This window comes from Symphalangus syndactylus, chromosome 5 (assembly GCF_028878055.3).
Source record: "Symphalangus syndactylus isolate Jambi chromosome 5, NHGRI_mSymSyn1-v2.1_pri, whole genome shotgun sequence".
NCBI classification, from domain to species: domain Eukaryota; kingdom Metazoa; phylum Chordata; class Mammalia; order Primates; family Hylobatidae; genus Symphalangus; species Symphalangus syndactylus.
Window position 1 is genome coordinate 98,754,742 of NC_072427.2, and position 27,939 is coordinate 98,782,680.

Sequence of the window (27,939 nt, forward strand, 5' to 3'; positions counted from 1 at the left end):
CTCAGCCTGAGGTTCCATTATCTTCCCCGCTTTTTCCTCAGGGTGCTTTTCCTCGTACTTCTTATTCCCAGTAGTAGACCCCTCCCTCCCCTCCCCTTCCTGTTCCGGCTCTGTTCTCATCATGGCACTCATGGCCATCTGACTCTTTCTCATGGACATATTCATTGTCGGTCGCTACCATTAGAGTAACAGGTTCCCAAGGATGCAGGTGCCCATTGTCTAAATCAGCGCAGGTGCTGTCAATTCAGAGACAGGTCTGCTAAGCAGGTAAATTCTTCAGTTGGACAGTGTCTGGTAAGTACAGTTTCCCAAGATGAATACATTGAGGGAATAGTTCAGATTCAGAAATATATATTGTGATCTATCTCAGTAACAAAACCAAACCAGGACAGTTTTCTTTTTTCTTTTTTTTTCTTTGAGATGGAGTTTCGCTCTTGTTGCCCAGGCTGGAGTGCAATGGCGTGATCTTGGCTCACTGCAACCTCCATCTCCCAGGTTCAAGCGATTCTCCTGCCACAGCCTCCTGAGTAGCTGGGATTACAGGTGCCCACCCCCTATGCCCAGCTAATTTTTTTGTATTTTTAGTAGGGACGGGTTTCACTATGTTGGCTAGGCTGGTCTCAAATTCCTGACCTTAGGTGATCCACCCACCTTGGCCTCCCAAAGTGTTGGGATTACAGGCATGAGCCATCGCACCCGGCCAATTTTTTTTTATCGAACCTCCTGTGTTAGGGTAGCCCACAGTGTGGAGGATTATAATGCAGGGTGTCTGACTTCCTGTGCCTTCAGGCCTCAGTAGCCTCCCCAGTCCCCTTGGCCTAGTACAGTTTCACCTGGGTAACAAGGGGACTTGCCTATCTCAGGATCTCTAAGTTTCTGAACTACTGACATTATGGGCTGGATAATTCTTTGTGGTGCAGTCTGTGCCAAGTATTGAAGGATATTTCAGCGCAGCCTTGGCCTGTGCCCAGTAGAGGTCAGGACACCTTCCTAGCTGGGACAACCAAAATGTCCCCAGACATTGCTAAATGACCCCTGGAGGCAGGAGGTGGGACATAAGATCACCCTGGTTGAGATCCACTGGCTTAGTGAAACACCTGCATACCCAAGGTTCCACCATTATTAACCTTTTATACCATTCTTTATCATTTACCTATTAGTGTGGCTGAGATTTGCTAATGTATAAGAAAGTGCTTTGAAACATAGCATGTTATTCAAATTTAGATATGTCAATGACTGTAGTTTTCTTTTGTCATCTACATTCGTGGTCTCCGTTCTTTTGTTACCATTGTCTTACTTTTCATTTGTGGTTTATGAAATATCTCCCCCCTAACCAGAATGTTGCTCTTCACTAATATATTGAAGTGTGTTTGATACTGAAAATCACAGAGAAAGTCTTGACTAGAAGGAATCTTGAGGGACCTTTGGACAAATATTGAATGTCCTGTTAATGTCGTTGTCATTGCTGTCATTATCATGATCTTTTTCAATGCCTTTAATTTAAAGATGAGGAAGCTAAGAGGGACAGTGGTACACGCAAATCTTGGCTAATGGTAGAGCAATGACCATCTGGGTGTTTCTGTGGAATTTACTTGCACTTTTGTTTTCTGTGAAGTTGTTGCTGGGATTAGCAGAGCTCTCTACCTCCTCCTCTGAGCTCCCTGCCGGAGCCTGAACATAAAGTGCCAGTATTCTGGGCCCATGGAAGATTTGTTAATAAGAAATTTTCTAAAAAAATGATCAGGGAGGAGATATGGGGAGTCAGTAGAAAGGAGGGAGAGAGGAGCATCTTAAACTGCAAAGATGTTGAACTAGAAAAGGAAAACTATGAAAAACATTGCAAAAGGAAAAGCAATAGAAGGAATCGGTGGAAGGAACTGAAGAATCAAATCAACCAAGTGCAATGTTGGGTCTTGTATGGATCCTGATTTGAACACAACAACTATGAGAGAAGGAGAGAGAGGGAGACAAAATCAGGGACATTTAAACAGGGAATGGTTAAGTGGTGGTGGTAAGGATTTTTGGGTGGTGGGTGGGATGATGTTTAAGTAAAAGGTCCTTCTCTTTTAGAAATAAGTGTTGAGGTGTTAATGGATGATAGAATAGGATGCTTATTTTCTTCAAAATAAATAAGCCAGTGTTGGGGGAGTATAGCAAACTAGGATTGAATAGTTGAAGCTATATCATGAGTACGTGGGGATTATGTACCTACCATAAAACATTTCCAAGTAAAAAGTTTTAAAAACATGAAAGTTGATCAACTGTAGCACATCACAAACCTCTTTTCAACCTAAAATAATAAAGAAACAGTGTGAGAAATTTGCCAACTTTTTCATCTTATCTTAAAAAATCTTCCAAATGCAGCAGACGTTTCCCAGTTTCCCTGGCAAAGGCCCTTTGCCCTGAGTGACAAGCGGATATGGGAACAGGAGCTTGAGGAAGCTCACCTTTGCCAGGGCAGCAGGGAGGCTACTGATCCTCATGCACCTGGTCCTGGGTTCCGCCAGGTATGACCCTCTCTGTGCCAGCAGAGAACCCACAGTGTCCCTGTGGAGCTGATAGGAGATTCTTCCTTCCTGAGCCTCCTCCATCTCTCCTGCACCCTTCCAGAAATGATCTGTGGACCAGCCTACCTTTTTTTGCAAATGTGTTATTCTTTAGAAAATATGCAAATTTTAAACAGTCACAGAAAGATAAGAATATAATGCAAAAGAGATTTCTCTTCCAACAACCCCCTTCTGGAACCACTTGAGTGTAGTGACATATTGATGTTCTGCTACCCTGGAATTATCAGTGTGTGCTTCCCACAACCAGGAACGTTCTCCTACGTAATCGCAAGATAGCCATTGATATCCAGAAATTAACACGGACACATTGCCACCCTCTAGTCCTCAGACCCCAGTCAGATTTCTCCCGTTGTTCCTGGAATATCCTTTGTAAGCAAAAGGATCTAGTTCAGAATCATGCATCACATTTAGTGGTTTCCTTCAGTTGAGATCAGTTCCTCAGTTTTTCCTTGACAGCCATGATTTTCCTTAACACTTTTGAGGATGGCAGGCTATTGTTTTCTAGAAGATTCCTCAATTTTGGTTTGCCTGATAATTTTTCCACAATTAGAATCTGGTTCTGCATTTTTGGCAGCAGCATCACAGAATTGCTGTGTTCTAGTGCTTCCCATCTGGTGGTCCAGATTTTGAGCTGTTCTACTATTAACTCATAGTTGACTGTGTCTTGTTCAGTGGCCTATATTCCATTACTCTCATTCTACTAAAAATACAAAAATTAGCCAGGTGTGATGGCAGGTGCCTGTAATCCCAGCTACTCAGGAGGCTGAGGTAGGAGAATAGCTTGAGCCTGGGAGGTGGAGGTTGAAGTAGGCTGAGATCATGCCACTGCACTCCAGCCTGGAAGACAAGAGTGAGACTCCATCTCAAAAAAAAATTAAAAAAAATTATTTTGATACTCATATTGCCACTCATCTGGCTGAGAGGAGCTTGTTTCTCTGTGCTATCATTCTTTGAGTACTTCCTTACTTTCCAGCCTATGTTCTAGGGTCTTTTTTTTTTTGAGGCAGAGTTTCACTCTTGTTGCCTAGGCTGGAGTGCAATGGTGCGATCTCGACTCACTGCAACGTCTGCCTCTTGGATTCAAACAGTTCTCCTGCCTCAGCCACCCAAGTATCTGGGATTACAAGCATGTGCCACCACGCCCGGCTGACTTTGTATTTTTAGTAGAAACAGGGTTTCTCCACATTGGTCAGGCTGGTCTCGAACTCCTGACCTCAGGGAATCTACCTCCCTTAGCCTCCCAAAGTGCTAGGATTACAGGTGTGAGCCACCGTGCCTGGACTCTAGGCTCATCTTATTCTTTGCTTGCCCCAGCAGGAGAACCAGCCATTTCTCTAAGGAGTCGTGGTTTCTTTTAGTGGACACTGGGATGTAGAAACCAAAATCTGGGCTTAAGGTGTGCTCACTGCTTATTGGGGAGTCATTGTCCCGAGATGCTCACTAGGGCGTTACATCTTCACACACATGAATTCACACTGATGCCTTCAATTCTGATTCAGCTCCACAAGGTTCATTCTAGGTTCATTCTAGTTTTCTCCTTTTCCACATTTAAATGGCTTCTCCAACAAGCAAAACTCTGGTGGTGCCCATTATCCTTTATATCTGTACTTATTTGGTCAATTGGCATGTATGTAACCAATCTCTCTTTCCTGGCTCTACCTCCTCCCACGTGGATGCCCTCCTTGTCATGCTTGGCATGGACATGTGTGCTGGGCTGCTGTTCCACATGGCCCCTTCCTCACCCTGCTGGGTTGGGTTGGACACCCTACTCAGTGACACTATGGCCTCCCCTTCCTGTGTGAACGCCTACTTTGCTCTGGCCCATGTTAAGACTTCAGGAATGGATTGCTTGGAGAGTTTTTGTTTTATACATATATAAGAAAGGATCATAGTACACATATTGTTTTTTGACATGCTCTTAAAATTTTTAACCTTATGAGATCTCATGGACATCTTACTACAGTAATACATGTAGACCAATCTCATTGCTTAATGACTGCCTTGAACCATTCAGTAAATATTTTCCTGAGCACGTGTTTTGTACTATGTATTGTTCTGAACTCTTGGAATTTATCAGCAAAAAAAATAGACAAAAATCGGTCTTTGTGGAGCTTGCATTCTAGCAGGGGGAGACAGAAAAACAATCAACATAACAAATAGTAAATCTTATAGCATGGCAGAAGGTGATAAATGGTCTGGATAAAAGTACAGCAGCTCATGAGGTAACTGGAGTGCAATTAAAAATACATTGGTCAGGGTAGGCATTTATGGGAAAGGCTTTGGGCAAACAATGGAAGGAAATGTGGCTATGGAGGAAGAGCATTCTGGAAAGAGGTAATAACAGCTCGTGCTGGAGTGGGAGCAACAGAAAGGTGGCCAGTGTGCCTGGACCAGGCTGAGCAAGAAGGAGCATATAGAAGGTTCAGTGAGGTCAAGCAGGCCAGGTCATGTTGGTCTTTGTAGCACATTTATTTTTCCCCCTTTTTTGACCATTTCCTTTTTAACCCACGGAAATGTATTCATTTTACTGCACTTTATTTTTTTATTTTTTTAAATTTTATTTATTTATTTATTATTTATTTGGAGATGGAGTCTCACTCTGTTGCTCAGGTTGGAGTGCAGTGGCGCAATCTCACTACAACCTCTGCCTCCCGGGTTCAAGCGATTCTTCTGCCTCAGCCTCCCCGAGTAGCTGGGACTACAGGCATGCGCCACCATGCCCGGCTAATTTTTGTATTTTTGTAGACATGAAGTTTTGCCATGTTGGTCAGGCTGGTCTCAAACTCCTGACCTCAGGTGATCCCCCACCTTGGCCTCCCAAAGTTCTGGGATTACAGGTGTGAGCCACCAGGCCCTGCCCCCTGGCTTCTTAATGGCTGTCAGCTGGAGGCCACCTCAGTGCTTAGAGGCCATTCTCACTACCTATAGACACCCACAGTTCCTGCCACGCAGCCCCTTCATGGGCAGTTCCAACATGGCAATTTTCTTTTTTTCTTTTTTTGGCCCCTTCCTCTACCACTAGAAAGCAGCTTTATTGCTAAAAAGCAATCTATTTAGACATTCTCTTCCTAGGCAACTTTAAGTTTTTCCACTGCTATAACACCACTATATTTTTCACTTTCAGTCTTCAAACACTTTTTTCAGGAGAATCCTCATCACTATCTCGATTCCTGCTTCTTTATCCTCTCCAATGAGAAGATCCAATATATCTCCCAGATACACTGGATCCAGAAGATCTCCAATGAGAAGATCCAGTGTATCTCCCACTTTGACCGTTCTGTTTTTCTTCCATAACTTTTCCCCATTCAGCCTGAGTTCACTTTTGTAGAACGCCATCTTCCACTTTGTTTCTCCCAATATCTAGGCCTGTCTTCAGGACATCATCGTACCAAAAAGACTGCACTGCTTTTTCCACGTCTTGATAGTCTTTGACTATAATAGGGTCATCCTCAAGCTCCTCTTCCTGCTCACTCATCTCATCATGATCGCTTTCTTCATCAGAGTCCTCTTCATCTTCTACTTTTTGCGGTGACTTTGTAGTAGATTTATTAGAGCTTTTATTACTTCTGAGTCTTATGGAAAATGGAAAAATATATTCTGGAGATATTAAAAGCCCTGAGAATTTCAGTGAGAAAATATTATGGATAAGTCTTTTATAATTTGGTGCATGTAACTTAGTGCTGTATCGATTCCAGGAAGTACAGAGTTTGTGTGATGAAGGTGTCCCTCGGAGAACACCCCAGAGTCCAATCGAGGTATCTGGCTTTCTTAAAACAATGGCAGGCAATTTGACACTAATCATAGCCATGGTGCTTATAACCTTTCTTTTGTTGTTGTTGTTTCAAAATAGGGTCTTGCTCCATGGCCCAGGCTGGAGTGCAGTGGTGCAATCTTGGCTCACTGCAATCTCCGCCTCCCAGGCTCAAGCGATTCTCATGCCTCAGCCTCCCGAGTAGCTGGGACTACAGGTGTGTGCCACCATGTCTGGCCAACTTTTTGTATTTTTAGTAGAGACAGGATTTCATCATGTTGGCTCGGCTGGTCTTGAACTCCTGAGCTCGGCAGTTTGCTTTTTCAAGGCCCAGCCTGCTTAGATAAGTCTTACATAATGAAATATATCAGTGGAGTGACACCTCATCATTTTGTCATGTCCTGCCCACATTCAAGGGGAGGGGTTATACAAGAACATGGATCATTTGGGATCGATCACCTTAGGATGTGCCCTCTGTAAGGTGGTCTGCCAATCTTGGAAGTTCAACCTGAAACCCAAACTTACTGTTTTCCCTCTTCTAACTTCTTCATCTCTATTAGCATCACCTCCAGTCTTACAGCCACCAGATTTTTAGTCTGGGTATTAGCACTGACCCTTCTTTTTCTTGATCATTTTCAGTATCCTTGCACTTACGAAGTACTCTCAAATTTTCCTGGGCATGTCCCTTGTAAACCATCTTCCTAAACACTAGTTTTTGTATCTCTCACTCTCTCTTTATCTCTCTTTCTCTCTCTCTGACACACACACACACACACACACACACACACACACACACACACACACACGCTTTCACTCCGTCTGGTACTGAGTTGCTTCCAGAGCCTGGTGCTGGTGTTGGCTTAATTGTCCACCCTTTTCTCTATGAACAAATTGCTTCACTTCCACATTTGTGCTGTGTTGGTTTGGAGCTTGTCTGTCCTTCCCTGGGATGTCCTTGGCCACATTTCCCATTATCCCTCCCAAGCCACTGCGTTTGCTCTTTCTCTGAACTGCAGACTCCGGTCCACTTAGGCCCAGTGCCTTTCTTTATGTTAGAATCATCAAGGTCATTGAAATTGGATTACTCAGCCATGTGTAGACTTGGCTAACTTCCCTGTATGCAGTGTGTATATATACATCTATAAAAGCAATGCAGGGTGAATTATCTGAATTTAAAAATTCATGAGAAAAATATGATAATACTAAATCAAACATGCTGCTGTTTGGCAGCTGGAGTCACCAAGCCCTCCTGTCCCCGTGACCTACTCTGCTGGTGGCCGGGCAGCCACCATGTGATGGATGGCACTGTGGCATGCCTGTGGCCCGGTGGGCTGGCCGCGCCTATGGCTCTGTGCGTGATTTATGCTGGCCTTGGAGCCGCATATTGCTCCATGGCATGACGCAGATGCCGGGGCCTGTCCTAGCATGTGGGACCTCAGCCATATCCATCCAGCTCGAACCTTTTTTTTTTCCTCTGAGAATCTCAGTTTAGCTTCTTAGCTTAATTGACCACTAGATGGATTAGGAGCTGCTTAATGATGTCTGAAGCCCACAAGGACTGTTTTGATGGACTCTTGATATGGTTTGGCTGTGCCCCACCCAAATCTCATCTTGAATTGTAGCTCCCATAATTCCCACATGTTGTGGAAGGGACCCGGTGGGAGGTAATTGAATCATGGGGCGGCTTCCTCCATACTGTTCTCGTGATAGTGAATAAGTCTCACGAGATCTCATGGTTTTAAAAGGGGAAACCCTTTTCGCCTGGCTCTCATTCTCTCTCTTGCCTGACACCAATGTAAGACGTGCATTTCGCCTTCTGCCATGATTGTGAGACCTCCCCAGCCATGTGGAACTGTGAGTCCACTACACTTTGTTCTTATAAATTACTCAGTCTCAGGTATGTCTTTATCAGCAGCATGAAAACAGACTAATACAACTCTCAAGGAGGGAAGAGAGTCCCCCTGTCCCCCTGGTGCCTCTGTGGGTCAATGCTGCCCTTCACTGAGGTCCTTTGAGTATGTGCTCTGCATATTCCCAGGCCCAGGAAAGCAATGTGCAGAGAGAAAGCACCTGTTCTGCCTTGAAGAATCTCAGATCTGGGTGGGAGGCAGGATGCCCAGGGGCAAGAGTGACACTTCCTAACAATAGAGCTACAGGAGGAGCTGGCACCGTTAAACACGACCTGCTTCTTGCAGAAAGTCAAGGAAACATTCCAAGAAAACATCTCGGACGTGCTTCTCTTTGGAATAGGAGAGAGGCACTGTTGTTTCTGTAGGGAAGTTGGATGGGGCCTCTCTGAAAAGAGGTAATTTGGAGGATTCCATTTATGATAGGATACAGAGTTGTCTTGTATATTCTGGGAAGAAGGGAAATTGCATCCTGCCCTTGTCCAATAACAGGCAGTGGGGAAAAGGGTAGCAATGCTTTCGGGGCCCAGGAGGCCTGTTTGCTGCAGCTGCACGATTCATGAGCAGCTCCTTCCATTATCCCTTATATTCTGTGGGGAGGGAAGTGGCAAGGCCAGTTACATGGTTGCTGCCTGATTATCGGCCTGGCTGCCCAAAGGAAGTCCCCCAGGCCCCTCTGGCCTTCCTCTCAACCAACCTGCCAGGTATTTGCTTTTCTGCCTAATTCATTTATGCCTGAGTGTGAACATTTTCTGCCTAGGCTTGGTCAATCTGTAGGGACCTCTCTTGGTACTTGACATAGTCAGTTGCCTGACTGCAAACCAGGCCTACCATGGATAGAAAGAAAAGGGAGTTGTGACAGTTGTCAGGAAGATTTCTCTGTGGAAGTGGCTGGTGTTTTTCTGGGCAGAAACTTTGTGGAGGGAACAAGCATTTAATTAAAAAGCAGACTGGGCGCAGTGGCTCCCACCTGTAATGCCAGCACTTTGGGAGGCTGAGGCGGGCAGATCACCTGAGGTCAGGAGTTCGAGACCAGCCTGACCAACATGGTGAAACCCCATCTTTACTAAAAATAAAAAATTAGCTGGCGTGGTGGCACATGCCTGTAATCCCAGCTACTCAGGAGGCTGAGGCAGGAGAATAGCTTGAATGTGGGAATTGGAGGTTGCAGTGCACTGAGGTTGTGCCACTGTACTCCACCCTGGGAGACAGAGCAAGACTCTGTCTCAAATAAATAAATAATTAAATAACTAAAATAAGAAACAAAACAAAAAGAACTATGACTGTTTTTTTGAGCACCTAGTATGTGTCTGGTATTGGGCTAATTCCTTAGTATCCATTGCTTCTTTCTCATCTCATAACAATCCTGGCCAGTCACGGTAGCTCGCATCTGTGATCCCAGCACTTTGGGAAACAGCAGTGTGAGGATCACTTGAGCCCAGAAGTTCAAGACCAGCCTGGGCAACATGGTGAAACCCCATCTTTACAAAAAATACAAAAATTAGCTGGATGTGGTGGTGTGTGCCTGTAGTCCCAGCTACTTGGGAGGCTGAGATGGGAGGATCACCTGAGCCTGGGAAGTTGAGGCTGCAGTGAGCCATGATGGCACCATGGCACTCCAGCCTGGGCGACAGAGTGACCCTGTCCCAGAAAAAAAAAACAAAACAAGCCAATCCTGGCAGATGGGCACTGTTATATTTGCTGTTGCAAATGGGGAAACTGAGGTTGGGAGAGGTCAAGTACCTAGGCCACAGGGACTTTCAGAAGTAGATGCCAGGGGACTTCACTTGGTAGAGCTGGACTTTCTGACCCAAAACCCACGCCTATAATTTGGGGATTTGCCATCCTGTCTTGTAGAGGTTCTGAGAGCTCCACAGTTCTGATTGTGGAGTCTTGAGTGACAGGGAAGTTGCAGAGTTGCAGCCTGAGGTCTGTGGTGGAGCTGGGAAGGAATATTTGCAAGACACTTCCATGCTCAGCACCTTCCTTGGGCTTCTCCAAGTTGCCAATCTCTGCTGCCTGGGCTCAAGCAATTCTCGTGCCTCAGCCTCCCGAGTAGCTGGGACTACAGGCACACAATACCACGCCCGGCTAATTCTTTCTTATTTTAATAGAGATGGGGTTTTTGCCATGTTGGCCAGGCTGTTCTCGAACTTCCGACCTCAGATGATCCACCTGCCTCCACCTCTCAAAGTGCTGGGATTACAGGCATGAGCCACCGTGCCTGGCCTCCAAGTTGCACTTCTAATTTAGATTCTGTCCTCTAATCTTGGTCAATGTAGATGTTTTAGGAGTCACCAGTGTTCCTCATGTGTCTTTATTGGGGCCTATTACACAATGAGTGCTGTGATGGTTAATTTTGTGTGTCAGCTTGACTGGGCCACAAGGTGCCCAGATATCTGGTCAGATATTCTGGTTGTTTCTATGAGGGTGTTTTTGGATGAGATGAACCTTGAAATCAGTAGACTGAGTGAAAGAGATTGGCCTCATCTCTCCTCCTCTCCTTTCAGTTGAAGGCCTGAATGGAACAAAACTCTGGCCCTACCCCTGAGTGAGGGGGAATTTCTCCTGCCTGGCTGTCTTTGGAGCTGGCACATCATTTTTTTCCCTCCTGCTTTCAGCCTTGGACTGGAACTCCACCATTGCTCTCCTAGTTCTCCAGTTTGCCAGCTGCAGATCTTCAGATATGTTAACCTCCATAATCATATGAGCCAATTCCTTATGATAAATCCTTTATGCAGATATATACATGTGTGTTGTGCATATATGTACATATGTATAGATTCTGTTTATCATGAGAACCCTGACTAGTACAAGCACTCATCCCTGGTCACTGTCCACCTCCTCATTTCTCAGGCCGGCAGGCATCTGACCAACATTCCTGCAGATGCTTCAGGGAAACACGTGAGCCACAGTCTCTTCACTTCCATTTGCTTTTGCCCCTCTTATCTCCGAACTCACAGCTTAGTTTTTAACACATTCAGACCGTTCTCATATTCTTCCTCCTTTATTCTAGTTTATTGATCTTAAGAGAATTTCTTTCCTCTTTCTCTACTTTCTCCATTTTTCTTTCCTTTTTTCCTTCCCCTTGCTTTTCTTCCTTTTTTTAATCTCCTTGAGATAGAGTCTTGCTCTGTTGCCCAGGCTGGAGTGCAGTGGCATGAACACAGCTCACTGCAGGCTTGACCTCCTGTGCTTAAGCAGTCTTCCCACCTCAGCCTCCTGAGAGCTAGGACTACAGGTGCACACCACTACACCCTGCTAATTAAAAAAAAAATTTTTTTCCCAGTTGCTAGCAGCTATAGTAAAATAAAGAAAGAAAAATTTTGTAGAGTTGGGGTTTCCCTTTGTTGGTCAGGCTGGTCTCGAACTCCTGGGCTCAAGTGATCCCCTTCCTCAGCCTCCTAGAGTGCTGGGATTACAGGTATGAGCCACTGTGTCTGGCCTACTTTTCCATCTTTCTTATTATCCTACCATATCCTGTCCTACCTTAAGGCCCATAATGGCCGTAATAATTGTGGTTCATAGTGGTAAGAATGATACTGATATCATTTGTCTTAACACAAAATCCCTGACAGTAAACAAAACCAATGGTTTTGCAAACCAGAATTTCCAAGAATGTCTCCAGCTCCCCTACTTTCTTCAAAGTAAATCTTTTCTTTAAGATGAATAAAGTATTTCTATTTGAACTTTACTGTTTTGCTTTTACTGCAAGATTTGCAACTTTTCTGTGCTTAGCACTTGTTCTCACGGAAGATGTGCAGCACATCGATAACATTTTGCACGAAAAGGCTCTGGTGGGTTGGCTGAGAGTGGCCCGGCTGCTGCTATGGTGCCTGCCACTGTGGCTAGAGGTCTTCCTTGTTCTATTTCCTGTTTGTGGTGAGTGATTATCTCCCATCGTTATGTCAGGGACATATGCTTTGTGTTTCTTTTCTGGTTTCCTTGCCTTCTCTACATCTTTTGTATTCATACTTCATCACTCTCCCTGGCCTTCTCTCAGTAGTGCCCATAAATGCTGACCTTGCAGTCCACCATGAAAGTGTGGTGTGTAAGTTTTCAGTGTGTAAAGTTTCACTGGAAGCTCAGTGTGCTCTCTGAAAGTGATCACCAGTGAATCTTAGCATGAGACAGATGGAATTATGCATGCTGCCTGCTGCCTGTGCCCCTAGAATGGCTGGGTCATGAGGCATGATGTAGCCAGGACTTACATACCTATCTTAAGTAGAAAGCAACTAGAGCTTGCTTCTATTTTTCAGCTGCAGAAATTTCAGCCAATGGTAGGGTTAGTTAAAAAACAAACACAGTGGCGGGGCGAGGTGGCTCACACCTATAATCCCAGAACTTTGGGAGGCCGAGGCAGGTGGATCACCTGAGGTTAGGAGTTCAAGACCAGCCTGGCCAACATGGTGAAACCCTGCCTCTACCCAAAATACAAAAATTAGCCGGGCGTGGTGGCGGGTGCCTGTAATTCCAGCTACTCAGGAGGCTGAGGCAGGAGAATAGTTTGAACCTGGGAGGCGGAGATTGCAGTGAGCTGAGATCATGCTACTGCACTCCAGCCTGGGCAACAATAGCAAAACTCCGTCTCAAAAATAAAAAATAAAAATAAAAACAAACAGAGTCCTCAAAAAACAAAAGCAAAACCATGAAACCAACCTTCCCAAAACCCAAATGTTAAAATACAACCAACAAAACCCCAATCTCTCTTTTATCATCTCTCCTCCCCTCCTCCCCCTGGCTGTACTCACGTCCCTGAGTCAGAGAGGGCTGTTAAAATGTAATGGGTAGAGTCCGCTCCAGGAAACAATGGTTGATAGTCTTGAATAAACTCTTGAATTTTACAAGGATTAGAGATCTCCTGGGTCTCCTGATGAAGAGAACAGGTCTTTGGATACTGCCTGCAGTTTGAGTGCCTGAGATTTCTGCAGGGTAGGCAGTGAGAGGTGAGCATTTGGGGTGATAGAATTCCGTGCAATCACCAGTGAGCTGTGTCCCTATTAATTGGAATTATAGACGACATCCAGAATGGCAAGTGGGAATATAACATCTCCTGGATTTACTGGATTACTTTCCACAAAGTTTGGAACTTACATAAAGGAGTCTTTTGGAGTGGCCATTGCCCCTCTTTCAGCAAAACCAGAAGAAATGTCATACAGAAGAACCGTGGTTAAAGAACATTCTGAAAGACACATGTATTAAACAGAGTAAGGCTGGTCTTAGCATTACAGAAGGTTGAAGCCAGCAGGGGCACAGTAATACAATGAGCCTAGATTCTTTATTTTTATAGATTTAAAAACAAAACCTGAGGCCTTGGAGTTTCCATGTCTTGCTCAAAGTCAAGATTCACTCATCATCATAGACTGTTTCTCACATTAGCCTGTGACATTTGATGTTGTATCTCATATGCTAGGAGACATTTCCCACAGAAACATTATCTACTTGTTATTGGGCATAAAATTGCCTGTAGCAAAAGCAGTAGTTGTCTTTGCATTCTGTTATTTCTTTCTTTCTTTTTTTTTTTTTTTTTGAGATGTAATTTCGCTCTTGTTGCCCAGGCTGGAGTGCAATGGCACAATCTCAGCTCACTGCAACCTCCGCCTCCCAGGTTCAAGCAGTTCTCCTGCCTCAGCCTCCCAAGTAGTTGGGATTACAGGCATGTGTGACCACACATGGCTAATTTTGTATTTTTAGTATAGATGGGGTTTCACCATGTTGCTCAGGCTGGTCTCAAACTCCCGATCTCAGGTGTTCCACCCACCTCAGCCTCCCAAAGTGCTGGGATTACAGGCGAGAGCCACCACACCTGGCCTGCATTCTCTTATTTCTTAGAAAAGTTTGCTGACTTTTTAAAAAAAATTGTCACATATTTAATGGCAGACTGCAGTTCTTTGGATATTGGACCATTATTTGCTGAGGTCCTGATAATTAGTCCAGTCTCATTTCCCTCAAGCTGACAAATTTTGCTTCATGTCTTATGGGGAATGTAAGTATGAAATTAATATTATAGCAATTAGTCGTCTATCCCTCATTTTTTTCTAGTAAAGTCCCAGAGCACAAACATGAAATTCATCAGATCCAACCCCTTATGCTTAAAAACCATTGTGGCATTCTAGATATTTTACCCCTCCTTTGAAATAGAATGCAATAAGGAATTTAGCAGAAACTTTCAGTAGAAATTTACTGATTTATTTTTAAATCAGGAAGCTGTATTTCTCAACAGCTGTTTTCTTGTGTGGTTGCAGGCTGACTCAGCGCCACGCTGTGAACGACAGAACAGCCAGTGCAAATTCTAAATTTTAGTGCCTCTACTTAAGAGTGCATTAAAGTTGTTTGATAACTGCTGCTGTAATTTCCGTGGGACAGCTTATCTTTAATGCTGTTCATATAAACACAGGTCCCACTGCTGGGAGCTACAGAGGTTAGGATTGATTTTCATGAAATTTTTTACTTAATGAAATCTCATCAATTTCTATCCTCCTGGATATTTTAATTTGAGACCAAGGAGGGTCTAAGGATGAACTGCAGCTTTGCTTTGGCTTTGAGAGGCTGCCTCCCATGAGGTTCAGCTTTTATGGAACATGTTCTAAATGACTTGAATGGAAGCCAGCTCTGTCTGATGTTTTATATTATGTAACCAGTCAGATTTATATTGCATACAATGAATTTCAAATTCCAGTTTTTAGGGATTTGCAGGAGGAATAGGGATGCTCTGAGCTTATTTGAGAATGAAAACTTGGAAAACCACAATAGTTCAGGGCTCATTGTAGAAACTGTGGCTATAAAATATGATTCTTTTTGCCTCTAATAAATATCAGAAATTATATTTCAGAAGCTAAAAGAGATTCACCACTGATGGACCACAGGAGTCTGGTATCAGGGGATTTTATTCTAGTGGTGGTTGTGGGTCAGGTGAGACTTCTTACATGAGGGCATTTAAACTGGTCCTTGATGGTCAAGGAGGGCTTCAACAGGCAGATTTGCAAGGAAGGCAAGAGAGGCTAAAAAGCAGGAGAATGCATCAAAAGAATATTAACACTTAGCTCTGCATGATAACATTTAAAAAACCATGAAAATATCAGATCTTTCCTTAAAAGGAAAAGAATTATACCACTGACATAGCAGCATGGTCCATAGACTCTGAACCTAATTCTATAAAGCATTTTGGGTTGTGGGCGCATCTCTACTGTAATTGTCTTGTGGGAAGATGTTGCCTCCCCTACTTCCCATGCTTTTATAATATCTGGGGAGCTGGCCCTGATATGTCTGTTCATTATTTCTTGTCTGTTACTAGGGGGTTTAATTATTCCCAATGACCAAAGCAGCTGGGGAGTCCAACAGGCCTGGCCTTGTCCCACATTGGGCACTTTTGTAACCCATTCCTTTCCATCTTCTTTTCCCTTTGTTTTTTTTCCGAGTTAAAGTTGTAAAATGAAACTCCACAGTCCAAGGTTTCTACTTTTCAGGCAGATACACTGTCTGTGGAAATTGCTCCAAGGCAGTTCAAAGTTGCTTTCAATCCTGGGTAACATGTACGTAGGAGCCGTATTGCAATTTGGTATTTAATACACTAGTTCATTGAAACACTGGATCCAACCTGACCAATCCCTGGGGACTTCTTCAGGTCCTGGCTGTCTCATATTTGCATATGTGACCTGGTGCACGGTCTTTCTCCTTCCTCAGCTTATTTTTCTTCCTAAATCTTAATGAGCTTGTTAAAGACAGAATTCCAGACCCGTACCTTGACCATAATTCCCTCCTTGATGAAACTGTAGTCAGGCTCCTCTGAGCCCTCTTTTTGACTAGGCTGTGACCCTGGCCCCATCCTCTCTTTGGCCTATCCATTCCAGTCTTAGCAAAGAATCCTGCTAGGTTATCCTCTCATTCTTGATATCTGACCACCCTTGATAATCTGATCAAGTTCCTCATTTTCCACCTTTGATGTGTAAGTCCTTGGCCTGTCTTTAGCAAGAATTCTGTTAGACCAGTTTTGCAAGATTGCAGGAATCTCCCAGCTGGGCGTGGTAGCTCACGCCTGTAATCCCAGCGCCTTGGGAGGCTGAGGCGGGTAGATAACTTGAAGTCAGACGTTCCATACCAGCCTGGCCAACACGGTGAAACCCTGTCTCCACTAAAAATACAAAAATTACCCAGGCATGGTGGCATGCACCTGTAGCCTCAGCTACTCAGGAGGCTGAGGTAGGAGAATCACTTGAGCCCAGGAGGCGGAGGTTGCAGTGAGCCAAGATCGTGCCACTGCACTCCAGCCTGGGCAACAGAGGGAGACTCTGTTTAAAAAAAAAAAAAAATCTCCCTACTCCTGATGTTACGTCTTAGTAATTGTCCATTGACTGACCCTCTCAGCTTCACTCCTTGGCTGTAAGTTCCCACTTGTCCTTGCTGTGTTTGGAGTTGAGCTTGATCTCTTTTCCCTGTTACAATACCCTTATTGTTTTATTTATATATATATATATGTAACAAATATATATATAAATATATATAACAAATATATATATAAATATATATATAACAAATATATAAATATATATAACAAATACATATAAATATATATAACAAATATATATAAATATATAAAAAATATATAAATATATATATAACAAATATATATAAATATATATATATAACAAATATATATAAATATATATATATAACAAATATATATATACATTTGTTTGTTTGTTTTGAGATAGGGTCTCATTTCATTGCCCAGGCTGGAGTGCAAAGGCACTGTCTCAGCTCACTGTAATTCCCACCTCTTGAGCTCAAATGATCCTCCCACCTCAGCCTCCTGAGCAGCTGAGACTCCAGACATGTGCCACCCTGCCTGGCTAATTTTTGTATTTTTTTTTTTGTAAAGATGGAGTTTCACCATGCTGCCCAGGCTAGTCTCGAACTCCTGGGCTCAAGTGATCCACCCACCTTGGCCTCCCAAAGTGCTGGGATTACAGGCACGAGCCACCATGCTCAGCAATAGTTTTGAATTAAGTCTTCGTTACTCTTTTAATGTGTCAATTTTTTTCTTCAGTGACCTCCACATCTTACTTGCTATATCTAAGACAGGAAGCCTGTATGTTAGGTAGGGAAGGCTCACTCCTGGAACAAAGTCTGAAATTACAGTGGCTTAACCCAACAAAAGGTTATTTCTTGTCCACATAAAAGTTCTTTACCAAATGGTGATTCCAGGACCCAGGCTCCTTCCATATTGTGGCTCTGCTGTCGCCAACTTGTTGCAGGTTTGTGAGAGGGAAAGACACATCTTTCCCACTCACATTCCTTATTGGCTAGAGTCAAGCCATGCAGCCACATTTAAGAAGGAATGAGTTTGTTGAATACCAACACATGAATCTGCATTTTAAACAAGTGTCACATATGATTCTTAGGCAGGGGGATGCTTGGGCCACACCTTGGTAAATGCTGTTTATAATATTTGCTAAGTTCCTTCCAACCCTAATGGGCCATGATTCTGTTGTGCTGTGACTTTTCACATGGAAAAAGGCAAGCATTTCCCTCTAAGATGAAAAGATAAATTGAACCAGTAAAATCACAATGGATTCTTCCCATATCCTGAGTTCATAAAAGCATGGTGACCTGTTAAGACCAGCTGATTAAATAGGCACCATAATCATCTTGCTGTGACTCTTCTGCTCTGGGAACCCACTGAGATATTACCTTATGTGTTTCCTTCCATGGTGGGGTGCTGGGAACTAGAATGGGGAACACAGAAAATGTAAATGCTTGTTTTCCTCTGCAACTAATTAAAGTGGACAGTTTACCACTTCATTTGTCTTTTTTTGTTTTTTTTTTGAAACGGAGTCTCCCTCTGTCACCAGGCTGGAGTGCAATGGCATGATCTCGGCTCACTGCAACCTCTGCCTCCCTGGTTCAAGCGATTCTCCCACCTCAGCCTCCCCAGTAGCTGGGATTACAGGCACACGCCACCACACCCAGCTAATTTTTGTATTTTTAGTAGAGACGGGGTTTCACCATGTTGGCCAGAATTGTCTTGATGCTCTGACCTCGTGATCTGCCCGCCTCAGCCTCCCAAAGTGCTGGGATTACAGGCATGAGCCACTGTGCCCAGCCATTTGTCTTTCAATCCATTGGAAATCTAAAGGTTTTCTTAACCTATTCTGCTAAGAATCACTGATCTGGGACCAGAACAACCCTGATAGCATCTGTATTAACTTGGTCATTTGTGTTGTGACTTTTTTTTAAAGGCCAAGAATTTAGGTTTATTTTGTGTCAGGAATTAGGCTATAATCAGATATGTGGGGCTTGGGGATTGGGGGAGTCAGCAGTGTGGTGATCAGATTTTCTTAATTCCACTAAGGACTAGGTAAGAAGAAATATTTGGACCTGCATGAGATGTAGTTTGAGCACACTGAAATTATAAGGGAAGCTAGATTGTGAATACAGCCTTTGAGTGAGACTTTTTCTGAGTTTCTCATTTCTTAACACCTTCAGTTGCTAAGCCGCTGGCAAATATGACACAAGCTGTTGGATGCTTTCTCGATTGAATATGGTTCTGACATCACACAATATTAGCTAACATTTGTAGAATACTTACTGCATATGGCTTTTGTTATTCTCTTATTTCTTCATCCTAACAACACTAGGAGGTATGAGTACTATTTTATCCCTGTTTTACCAAACGAGGGAAACTGAGACACAGAGAGGTTAGGTAACTGCAAGGTTACATTGCTGGTGATCAAGACCCTATTGACAATCGGAAGCATCAGCCATCCATGGTTTTGTTCCATCTCAGTCTGGTTTGTTCTACACTAGCCGTTATATTCTTAGACAACCAGTGGTTCTTCGAGAGAGCCCTCCCTCTGTTTTAAACATAGATTACATGGTTCAGCAGAAAGTGGTTCTATTTCCTTTCATGATAATTATGGTTTCTGGGTTAGCACTCAGTGCTGCCAACTTTTTGAGGATGTGGGTAAAGTAAGTTCTATTTCTTACCAGCCTTTGATGGCATACAGCGTGCTTGGATAGAATAGGAAGCTTATACATATTAATGACTGGTCAACTGTAGTTTCTTCCGGGGATCATTTCGTAGGATGTTACAATCAAATGCATGTTAAAGAATACAATACTGTATGGGTGTGGTGGCTCATGCCTGTAATGCTAGCACTTTGGGAGGTCAGTGCGGGTGAATCACTTGAGGTCAGGAGTTCAAGACCAGCCTGGCCAACATGGTGAAACACTGTCTCTACTAAAAACACAAAAATTAGATGGGTGTGGTGGTGCATGCCTGTGATCCCAGCTACCCGGGAGGCTGAGGCACAAGAGTCGCTTGAACCCAGGAAACGGAGGTTGCAGTGAGCCGAGATCGTGCCACTGCACTCCGGCCTGGGCGACAGAGTAAGATGCCATCTCAAACAAACAAAAACAAAGAATACAATGCTTTTTAAGGTTTCTGTTATTCTTCTGTGGGTTCAAGGGAAGATGGCATTGGGTCTGGGTCTCTTGGGGCCAAGTCTAGTTTTAATCACTGTTGCCACCCCCTGTTCCTGTTTAGCTGCCTCTGGTGAGGTGGTGGGGACGGCAGGCTGCCCTTCACCAACCTGTGGCAGACATCCCCAATCAACGGTAGCACTTTCCCCCGCATGATATCAGGTAATTGCTACCAAGTGATTATAGTCAGCGTGTTAATATAATTGAAACTGAATTCTCACAGCTCTAGTGGATCTCATCCTTGCCTTTATTATCAAATAAGTAAATGATCAATTTAGATTATTGTTTCTCAACTGGGGATGAAACTGCCTTCTAGGAGACAGACAGTTGGCAATGTCTAGAGTTGGTTTTGGCTGTTATAATGGGGTTGTTGTGGGTTGCTACTGGCATCCCAGTGGATGGAGGCCAGGGATGCTGCTAAACATCCTACAATGCACAGAACTTCTCTCTTTCCCTGTGACAATGAATTATTCAGCCCAAAATGTCAATAGCACTGAGACTGAGACTTTTGACCTTTGGAGGGTTTCTTAACAGGTAATTGGTAGTAAGAAGTGGGATACAAAAGAGGACTTGGGGGAGAGAGCAGGACACATGCAAGAAAAAGAGGGAAAAGGGTTACATCATAACAGGTTAGCTTATGGTACGTTTGTGCACAGATCTTTTCATTCTCTCCAGTGCCCTATTTGACAAACACAGCACAGAGTGTCAGCTCAAGGAAAAGATCACAAATATGCTGGGTGCAGTGGCTCACACTTGTAATCCCATCACTTTGGGAGGCTGAGGTGGGTGGGTCACTTGAGGGCAGGAGTTCGAGACCAGCCTGTCCAACATGGCGAAACCCTGTCTCTACTATAAATACAAAAATTAGCTGGGCATGGTGGCAGGTACCTGTAATCCCAGCTACTTGGGAGGCTGAGACAGGAGAATCACTTGAACCTGGAAGGCGGAGGTTGTGGTGGGCCCATATCGTGCCACTGCACTCCAGTCTGGGCAACACAGTGAGACTCTGTCTCAAAAAAAAAAAAAAAAAGATCACAAATATGCAATTACATATGTGTGGCCTAGTAACATGGTCACGTCTTGGGACCTTTTGTTGTCTTGTGCTTAAGGGGTTAGTTAGTAAAAAGTAGTTGATGAGGGTAGCTGCTCCATTCATGAATTCCTGCACCATCATCTTGGAAAGGTTAACCTCTTACTAAGAAAGCAAGCTGAGATAATTTTGTGAATGTTCAACTACCAGAGATGATCTCACTGTCCAAAAAGAAAGAAATGGTTAAGTAAGTTATGGAATATCCATATGTATTAGTCTGTTCTCACACTGCTATAAAGAAATATCTGAAATTTGGTAATTCATAAAGAGAAGAGGTTTAATGGGCTTATGGTACTCCAGGCTATACTGGAAGCATGGCTGGGGGATCTCGGGAAACTTACTTTCATGGCAGAAGGTGAAGCGGGCAACTCTTACATGGCCAGAGCAGGTGGAAGAGAGAGACGGTGGAGGTGCTGTACACTTTCAAACAACCAGATCTTGTGAGAACTCACTCACTATCATGAGAACAACAAGGGGGATGTCCACCCTCATGATCCAGTCACCTCCCACCAGACCCTTTCTCCAACATTGGGGATTATACTTCAACATGAGATTTGGGTGGGAACACAAATCCAAACCATACCACCTTATTATGTAGTTGCTTTTTTTTTTTTTTTTTTTGAGACAGGGTCTCTGTCACCAAGGGTAGAGTGCAGTGACACAATCATGGTTCACTCCAACCTCAACCTCCCAGGGTCAATTGATCCTCCTACCTCAGCCTCCCTGAGTAGCTGGGATTACAGGTGCCTGCCACCATGTCCAGCTAATTTTTGTACTTTTAGTAGAGACAGGTTTCACCATGTTGCACAGGCTGGTTTTGAACTGGGCTGAAGCAATCCCTAGGATTACAAGTGTGCACCCGTGTGCCCAGCCATAATATTTTAGTGACATGGGAGTATGTTTAAGATATTGGATATAAAATAAATTAGATCAATAACTATGTATAATATGAGCTTAACTTTGATATATTTACATTAAAAATAGACTGGAAACCTATAGTCTGAACAGTGGAGAACTATTTTCTCCATAATGTGCTATTTTACTAATTTTTTTCTTTTACAAAGACATTACTTTTGAGATGAGAAAAAAGTAAATATTTCGGAGTTTGCTACAGTGGTGAAGTTTTTATATTGTATCGTTTTTTATTTTTATTTTTATTGTTGAGATGGAGTCTCACTGTGTCACCCAGGCTGGAGTACAGTGGAGTGATCTCAGCTCACTGCAACCTCCACCTCCTGGGTTCAAGCGATTTTCCTGTGTCAGCCTCCCGAGTAGCTGGGATCACAGGCATGCACCACCACACGCAGCTAATTTTTGTATTTTTAGTAAAGATGGGGTTTCACCGTGTTGGCTAGGCTGGTCTCAAAACTCCTAACCTCAGACGATCTGCCTGCATTGGCCTCCCAAAGTGCTGGGATTACAGGTGTGAGCCACTGCTCCTGGCCTATATTTTTTAAAATTAATTAATTAATTAATTTTTATTTGAGACCGAGTCTCGCTCTGTCACCCAGGGTGGAGTATAGTGGTGTGATCTCCATTTCGGCTCACTGCAACCTCTGCCTCCCAGGTTCAAGCAATTCTTGTGCCTCAGTTTCCTGAGTAGCTGGGATTACAGGCATGTGCCACCAAGCCTGGCTAATTTTTGTACTTTTACTTGAGATAGGGTTTCACCATATTGGCCAGGTTGGTCTCAAACTGCTGACTGCCTGCCTCAGTCTCCCAAAGTGCTGAGATTACAGGCATGAGCCACCGCACCTGGCTCTGGCGTATACTTTGGATAAATAAATTTATCTTTTGGGAACAAGAGTCCTTTGCTTATTAAGTGGCTGCCATGTGCCAGAGGCAGTGGTGGACACTGGTGATTGAATGACATGTGTATATTACATGGTGCTTGTCCTTGGAGGAGCCTGCAGTCTATAGGGGAGGCTGATAAATGAATAGATAGATCCCACCATAGTGCAGTAAGTGTTGCTGTAGGGATGAGAATAAAGTTCTATGGGACAATAGAGGTTGAATAGCCAAGTTTCTTCACAGATACAAAATGAGGCTTTATGGAGGAGGTGGCATATGTGAAGGATCTTGTCTTAGTTTTGGGCTGCTATAACAAAATATCATAGACTGCATAATTTATAAACAATATAAGGTTATTTGGCTCATGATTCTGGAGGCTGGGAAGTCCAAGATCAAGGGGCTGCATCTGGCAAGGGCTTTCTTGCTGCCCTGATGCAAGGCATCACATGGTGAAAGAGAGTGAGAGAGAACAAGAAGGGGCCGAGCTTGCTTTTATAACGAACCCACTCCCGATTCAGTGACATTAATCCATTCATGAGAGCAGAACCCTCTTGTTCTAGTTACCTCTTAAAGGTCCCACCTGTCAACATTGTTGCATTGGAGATTAAATTTCTAACCCTTGAATGTTGGGGAACATATTCAAACCATGGCAGATCTTGATGGCAGTGTAGAAGTTTATGAACCAAAGAGGGGCCAAGAAACACTAGGCCAATTTTTCATTTGCTTTCTGTAATATGAATGGGAGCTGCCTACTTAGTTTCATCTCATAATCTATAAATTGCTGTGTGAATGAAAATTAGTACTATTGTCATTAGTACTACATGCAGCAAACGTGTGTGAATGATGCAGGGCTCAAATTCCACTGGGCCTTTTTATATGAAAATTAGATTAATCAATTTCCTGGAATTAATTAAAATCTTGTTTACAACAATTGACAAGGCATCTTGTGACCTTATAAGCATGTATCTTTAGAGTAACTTTAAAGTTACTCTATAAGCATGTATCTTTAGAGTAATTCCTGGGTGCATAAAATAAACCCTTTTTATCTTCTTGCCTTAAACTTGAAGACGAAGAGCGTTTTAAAGACTAACTTGAATGAAGCAGGATGTTAGTTTTACAGACATGAAGGCTGAGACTGCTGGTGTGCAATGTGGGTTCCAGTGTTCTTCTACAAACAGGTTCAGTTCAGGTAAAGGGGTGGTGTGGCCAGTGGCCCCGAAGTTCTTGGCAAGAACCTTGGGGATCACTCTTAGGGAAGGAAGCCAAGAATCTGCTCAGTACCAAAGACATCTCTGTAGTCTGTTTAGACTGATCTAAACATGAACAGCATATGAATTTAGCAAAGAGGATACATGCTGCCTGAGAGTTTTAACCATAATACTTTATTCATTTACTAAGTAATTAATTAATTCAGTGGTTATTCATTGCATGCCTACTGAGTGCCAGGTCAGAAGTCACTTGTTGGCAAAAGTCTCCCTGGGACATTACAGAGAACTGGGACGGCCAAGCTGTTAACACAGAGATCACCACAGTCCTTGTAGTAGCGCTTCACCCTGGAGAGTCACTGTGTGTCTCACCTAGAGCCTGTCCACACACTCAGAGCTACTGCGTTTGGGACTCAAAAGATGGAAGGTGCAATTAACTATAACGGCAATGAAAACACTCTTGTGGTTAGTTGCAGTGATGGCCTGTTAGGAAGTGAGGAAGTAAAAATTCATTATAAGAGCATGTCTGAATTTTAAAAAGTTCAGCAGTATTGAGAAGAAATCTTTCCAGCTCTTAACCATGGTCTTCACAATATTCGAGCATAACATAGTATACAAGTGACCATTTGCCATCAAGAAGCAAATGCTTTAGCATGCCCATTTCAAATGGTGGCATGGTTATCTATTTCAGCTTCAACTTCTCAACTCCAGGGCACCACAGGTTCTATTCGAGTTCCCTCTCCCTGTGCTAAGGCCTAGCAGCCGGGACACTGGGGCAGATCATAATGCTCATCTGCTTGGTATTTAGTCTGTTACAGATCAGTGTCCTGTGCTACCTGTTGTTCAGTGTCTGAAAACCATTGTTTCCTAGATTTTGTCCAATTTTTAAATTGTTTCAGGTGGGAGTATAAATCTGGTCCTTGTTAACTTCATCTTAGCTGGATGTAGAAGTTCTGCAATATATTTTACAATGCCTTTTTTTTCTTTAAAAATAGGGATTTAAACACATTTAAACAAATAGTTGGACATTTAGGCCAGGCACGGTTGCTGTAATCCTAGCACTTTGAGAGGCCGAGGTGGGTGGATCGCTTGAGCTCAGGAGTTTGAGACCAGCCTGGGCAACATGGCAAAACCCTGTCTCTAACAAAAATACAAAAATTAGCCGGGTGTGATGGCACATGCCTGTGGTTCCAGCTACTTGGGAGGCTGAGGTGTGAGGATCTCTTGAGCCTGGGAGGCGAAGGTTGCAGTGAACCGAGATCAAACCACTGCACTCCAGCCTGGGAGACAGAGCGAGACTTCGTCTCAAAAAAAAAAAAAAAAAAAAAAAAAAAAAAAGGACATTTAGAAATATTAAGCTTCAGTTACGTGGTAAATTCACGTGTGTGGAATAATATATTCCCTGACAATCTGATCATTAAGTTGTGTCTGTGTATGAGCGCTGAGTTAAGATGTTTCAGAGTATAAGTCAATTACCACCCTCATCTTAAAGGATAATTAAAATCTCTCAGCCTCCGAGGGATCAATCCTTTTTTTTGTTTGCTTCCTCTTATTCTTATGTTCTGAGAAATTGTTCTAAAAGAATTATTTGAGTTTCCAGAGTTTGGTATGCATTGCCCTAGCTTCCAACTAAAAGAATGGACCATAAAGCATTATTGCAGTTGAAGTATAAATCTAATTATCTAATTATTCCATTTACTTTCAGAGGTTGTATCTGCAAATGGCATAACTGATGTATTCGTTTTCATTCTCCTTCTACCCAGTTTGCTCAACCTAATCACCTGAATGATGTTAATTTGGGTTTAAGGCACATTTCAGAAGATTTTGGCTGTAAAGAGCAAGGCAAACTTAGCTCTTCTGCATAGCTCTAAATGATACCAATAACTATAAATGGCATCGTTCATCCTGGTGAAGTCTTTCTTACTTTTTAAAGGCTAGGATCAAATCTAGGAAGGCTTGGGCGACTCCCCTGCTCCGAAGAGCTCTGGCTCTCAATTTCTGTAGTACCTATTGCTTCAATTGGTTATTTATCTACCTTATGTTGTTTTGGAAATGAAATGAGAGAGACTGAAAAGAGAACACAAAAGGCCTTTACTTCAATGTTGGATAAAGACATACCCACATACATTTTAATTTGTTACATGTTTCCCTTGCAGTTTCATTTGGCATTTCTTTATCTGTAATGCACAGAATGTCCCCTCCAATGCCCCTTTAATCATTCATCCAGCCATTAGAGTTGTTTTCCAACATGTAATTCTAATCATTGCCACTCCCCTTTGACGGGAGCGACCACATACAGATTAAAGTCTGATCTTTGTGATAGGGCACTTCAGACCTTCCACAGTCTGGCCCCAAATTATTTTCTGCTCCCATCTGCCATCACACATTCTATTTCATCCACAAGGCACATTTCTTGACACTGCAGGGGCATGTCATTTAACACCCCTGTGTTTGTTTCTACTGTTTCCCTGGAAAATCTTTATCACTGTGCCTTCCCCTCCCACTTCATGCATGTTGCCACATCTTTCCAGCCTTTACAAGTGGAGTTGCTTCTCTTCTCTGCATTCCTATGGCTTTTTCACAAACTGGCCGGAGGGTGTGTCTGGGAAGGCCATGGTCACTGTTACCAGGAAGGTAATTTAGAAAGCAGGCCAGAGCACCCGAGTCTGGCTCCTCACTTTTGTACTGCCAGCCTGTCATCATTATAGAGGTAGAAACGCAGGGGCAGAATAAAGAGTATGGAAGGGCCAGGTGTGGTGGCTCACGCCTGTAATCCCAGCACTTTGGGAGCCTGAGGCGGGCAGATCATGAGGTCAGGACATCGAGACCATGCTGGCGAACATAGTGAAATCCTGTCTCCACTAAAAATACAAAGATTAGCTGGGCATGGTGGCATGTGCCTGTAGTCCCAGCTACTCAGGAGGCTGAGGCAGGAGAATTGCTTGAACCCGGGAGGCGGAGATTGCAGTGAGTTGAGATTACGCCACTGCACTCCAGCCTGGTGACAGAGCGAGACTCTGTCTCAAAAAAAAAAAAAAAAAAAAAAAAAAGAATCTTAGATTTTTGACATTTTCACCCCATATTTATTAAAGTTTCCAGATTTCACAAAGATATGATCAAGGAATTAGTTGTAAGATGGCATGTAGTTCTGCATAGCATGCGATGTGGCATTCTAGTGATGGCAGCCATATGTATGGGAAAGGATTTTGTTTACAGTCGTTTTGCAGTGCATGTTGCATTTCGGTTGATGGATCACATACATGATGGTGGTCCCATAAGATTGCATATATAATGGTGGTCTCATATTTTGACTGTATTTTTTTCTTTATTGGGATATGTTTAGATACACGAATACCATTGTATTACTGTTGCCTACAGTATTCAGGACAGTACCATACTGTACAGGCTTTGGCCTACAAGCAATAGGCTGTACCATCTGGGTTTGTCTAAGTACACTCTCTGGTGTTCGTACAGTGATGTAATTGCCTAACAGCATTTCTCAGAACGTGTATCTGTTGTTAAGTGATGCGTGACTATATATGACTGTATTTTAAAAAGTAAAATAAATAAAATGATTTCTGAACGATCTTGCACTAAGTGTCAGGTACTGTTCTTGGGCCTCAGGATGCAAGATTGAATAAAAGTCCCCACCTTCACGAGTCTCAGAGTCTAGCTCAGTGGTTCTCCCACTGTGGTTCCCAGACCATCAACATCAGCATCATCTGGGAACTTGCTAGAAATGCACATTCTTGCCCACCCCCACCCACCCCCAATCTACTGAATCAGAAATTCTAGGGGTATAGCCCAACAACTTGAGGTTTAACAAGCCCTACAGTTGGAGAGATGGACACATTCAGTACAGTCTGGTAAGAGCTACTGAACATACGTGGAGTGCATCTCAGAGTAGTTTGGGAGGTGAAGTTGAAGGCGGTGCAGAATTAGGTAGGTCTTCAGATGAGCCAAGTTCAAGTTAAGTCCCAGATGATGAGTCCCCTTCCCTCAGAGAGGAAGGCACAGTGAGAAAGATTTTCCAGGGAAACAGTAGAAACAAACACAGGGGTGTTAAATGACATGCCCCTACAGTGTCAAGAAATGTGCCTTGTGGATGAAATAGAATGTGTGATGGGAGATGGGAGCAGAAAATAAT

The 27,939-nt window shown here is 43.3% G+C and overlaps 1 protein-coding gene and 1 pseudogene across 6 annotated transcripts in view; one reads left to right on the top strand and one right to left on the bottom strand.

Moving 5' to 3' along the window:
* The window catches only part of TIAM1 (TIAM Rac1 associated GEF 1), a 458,079-nt gene that overhangs the window by 102,652 nt on the left and 327,488 nt on the right, over positions 1-27,939 (top strand). The window lies entirely within an intron of this gene.
* Positions 2,057-9,074, bottom strand: LOC129482912 (mitochondrial transcription rescue factor 1-like; annotated as a pseudogene).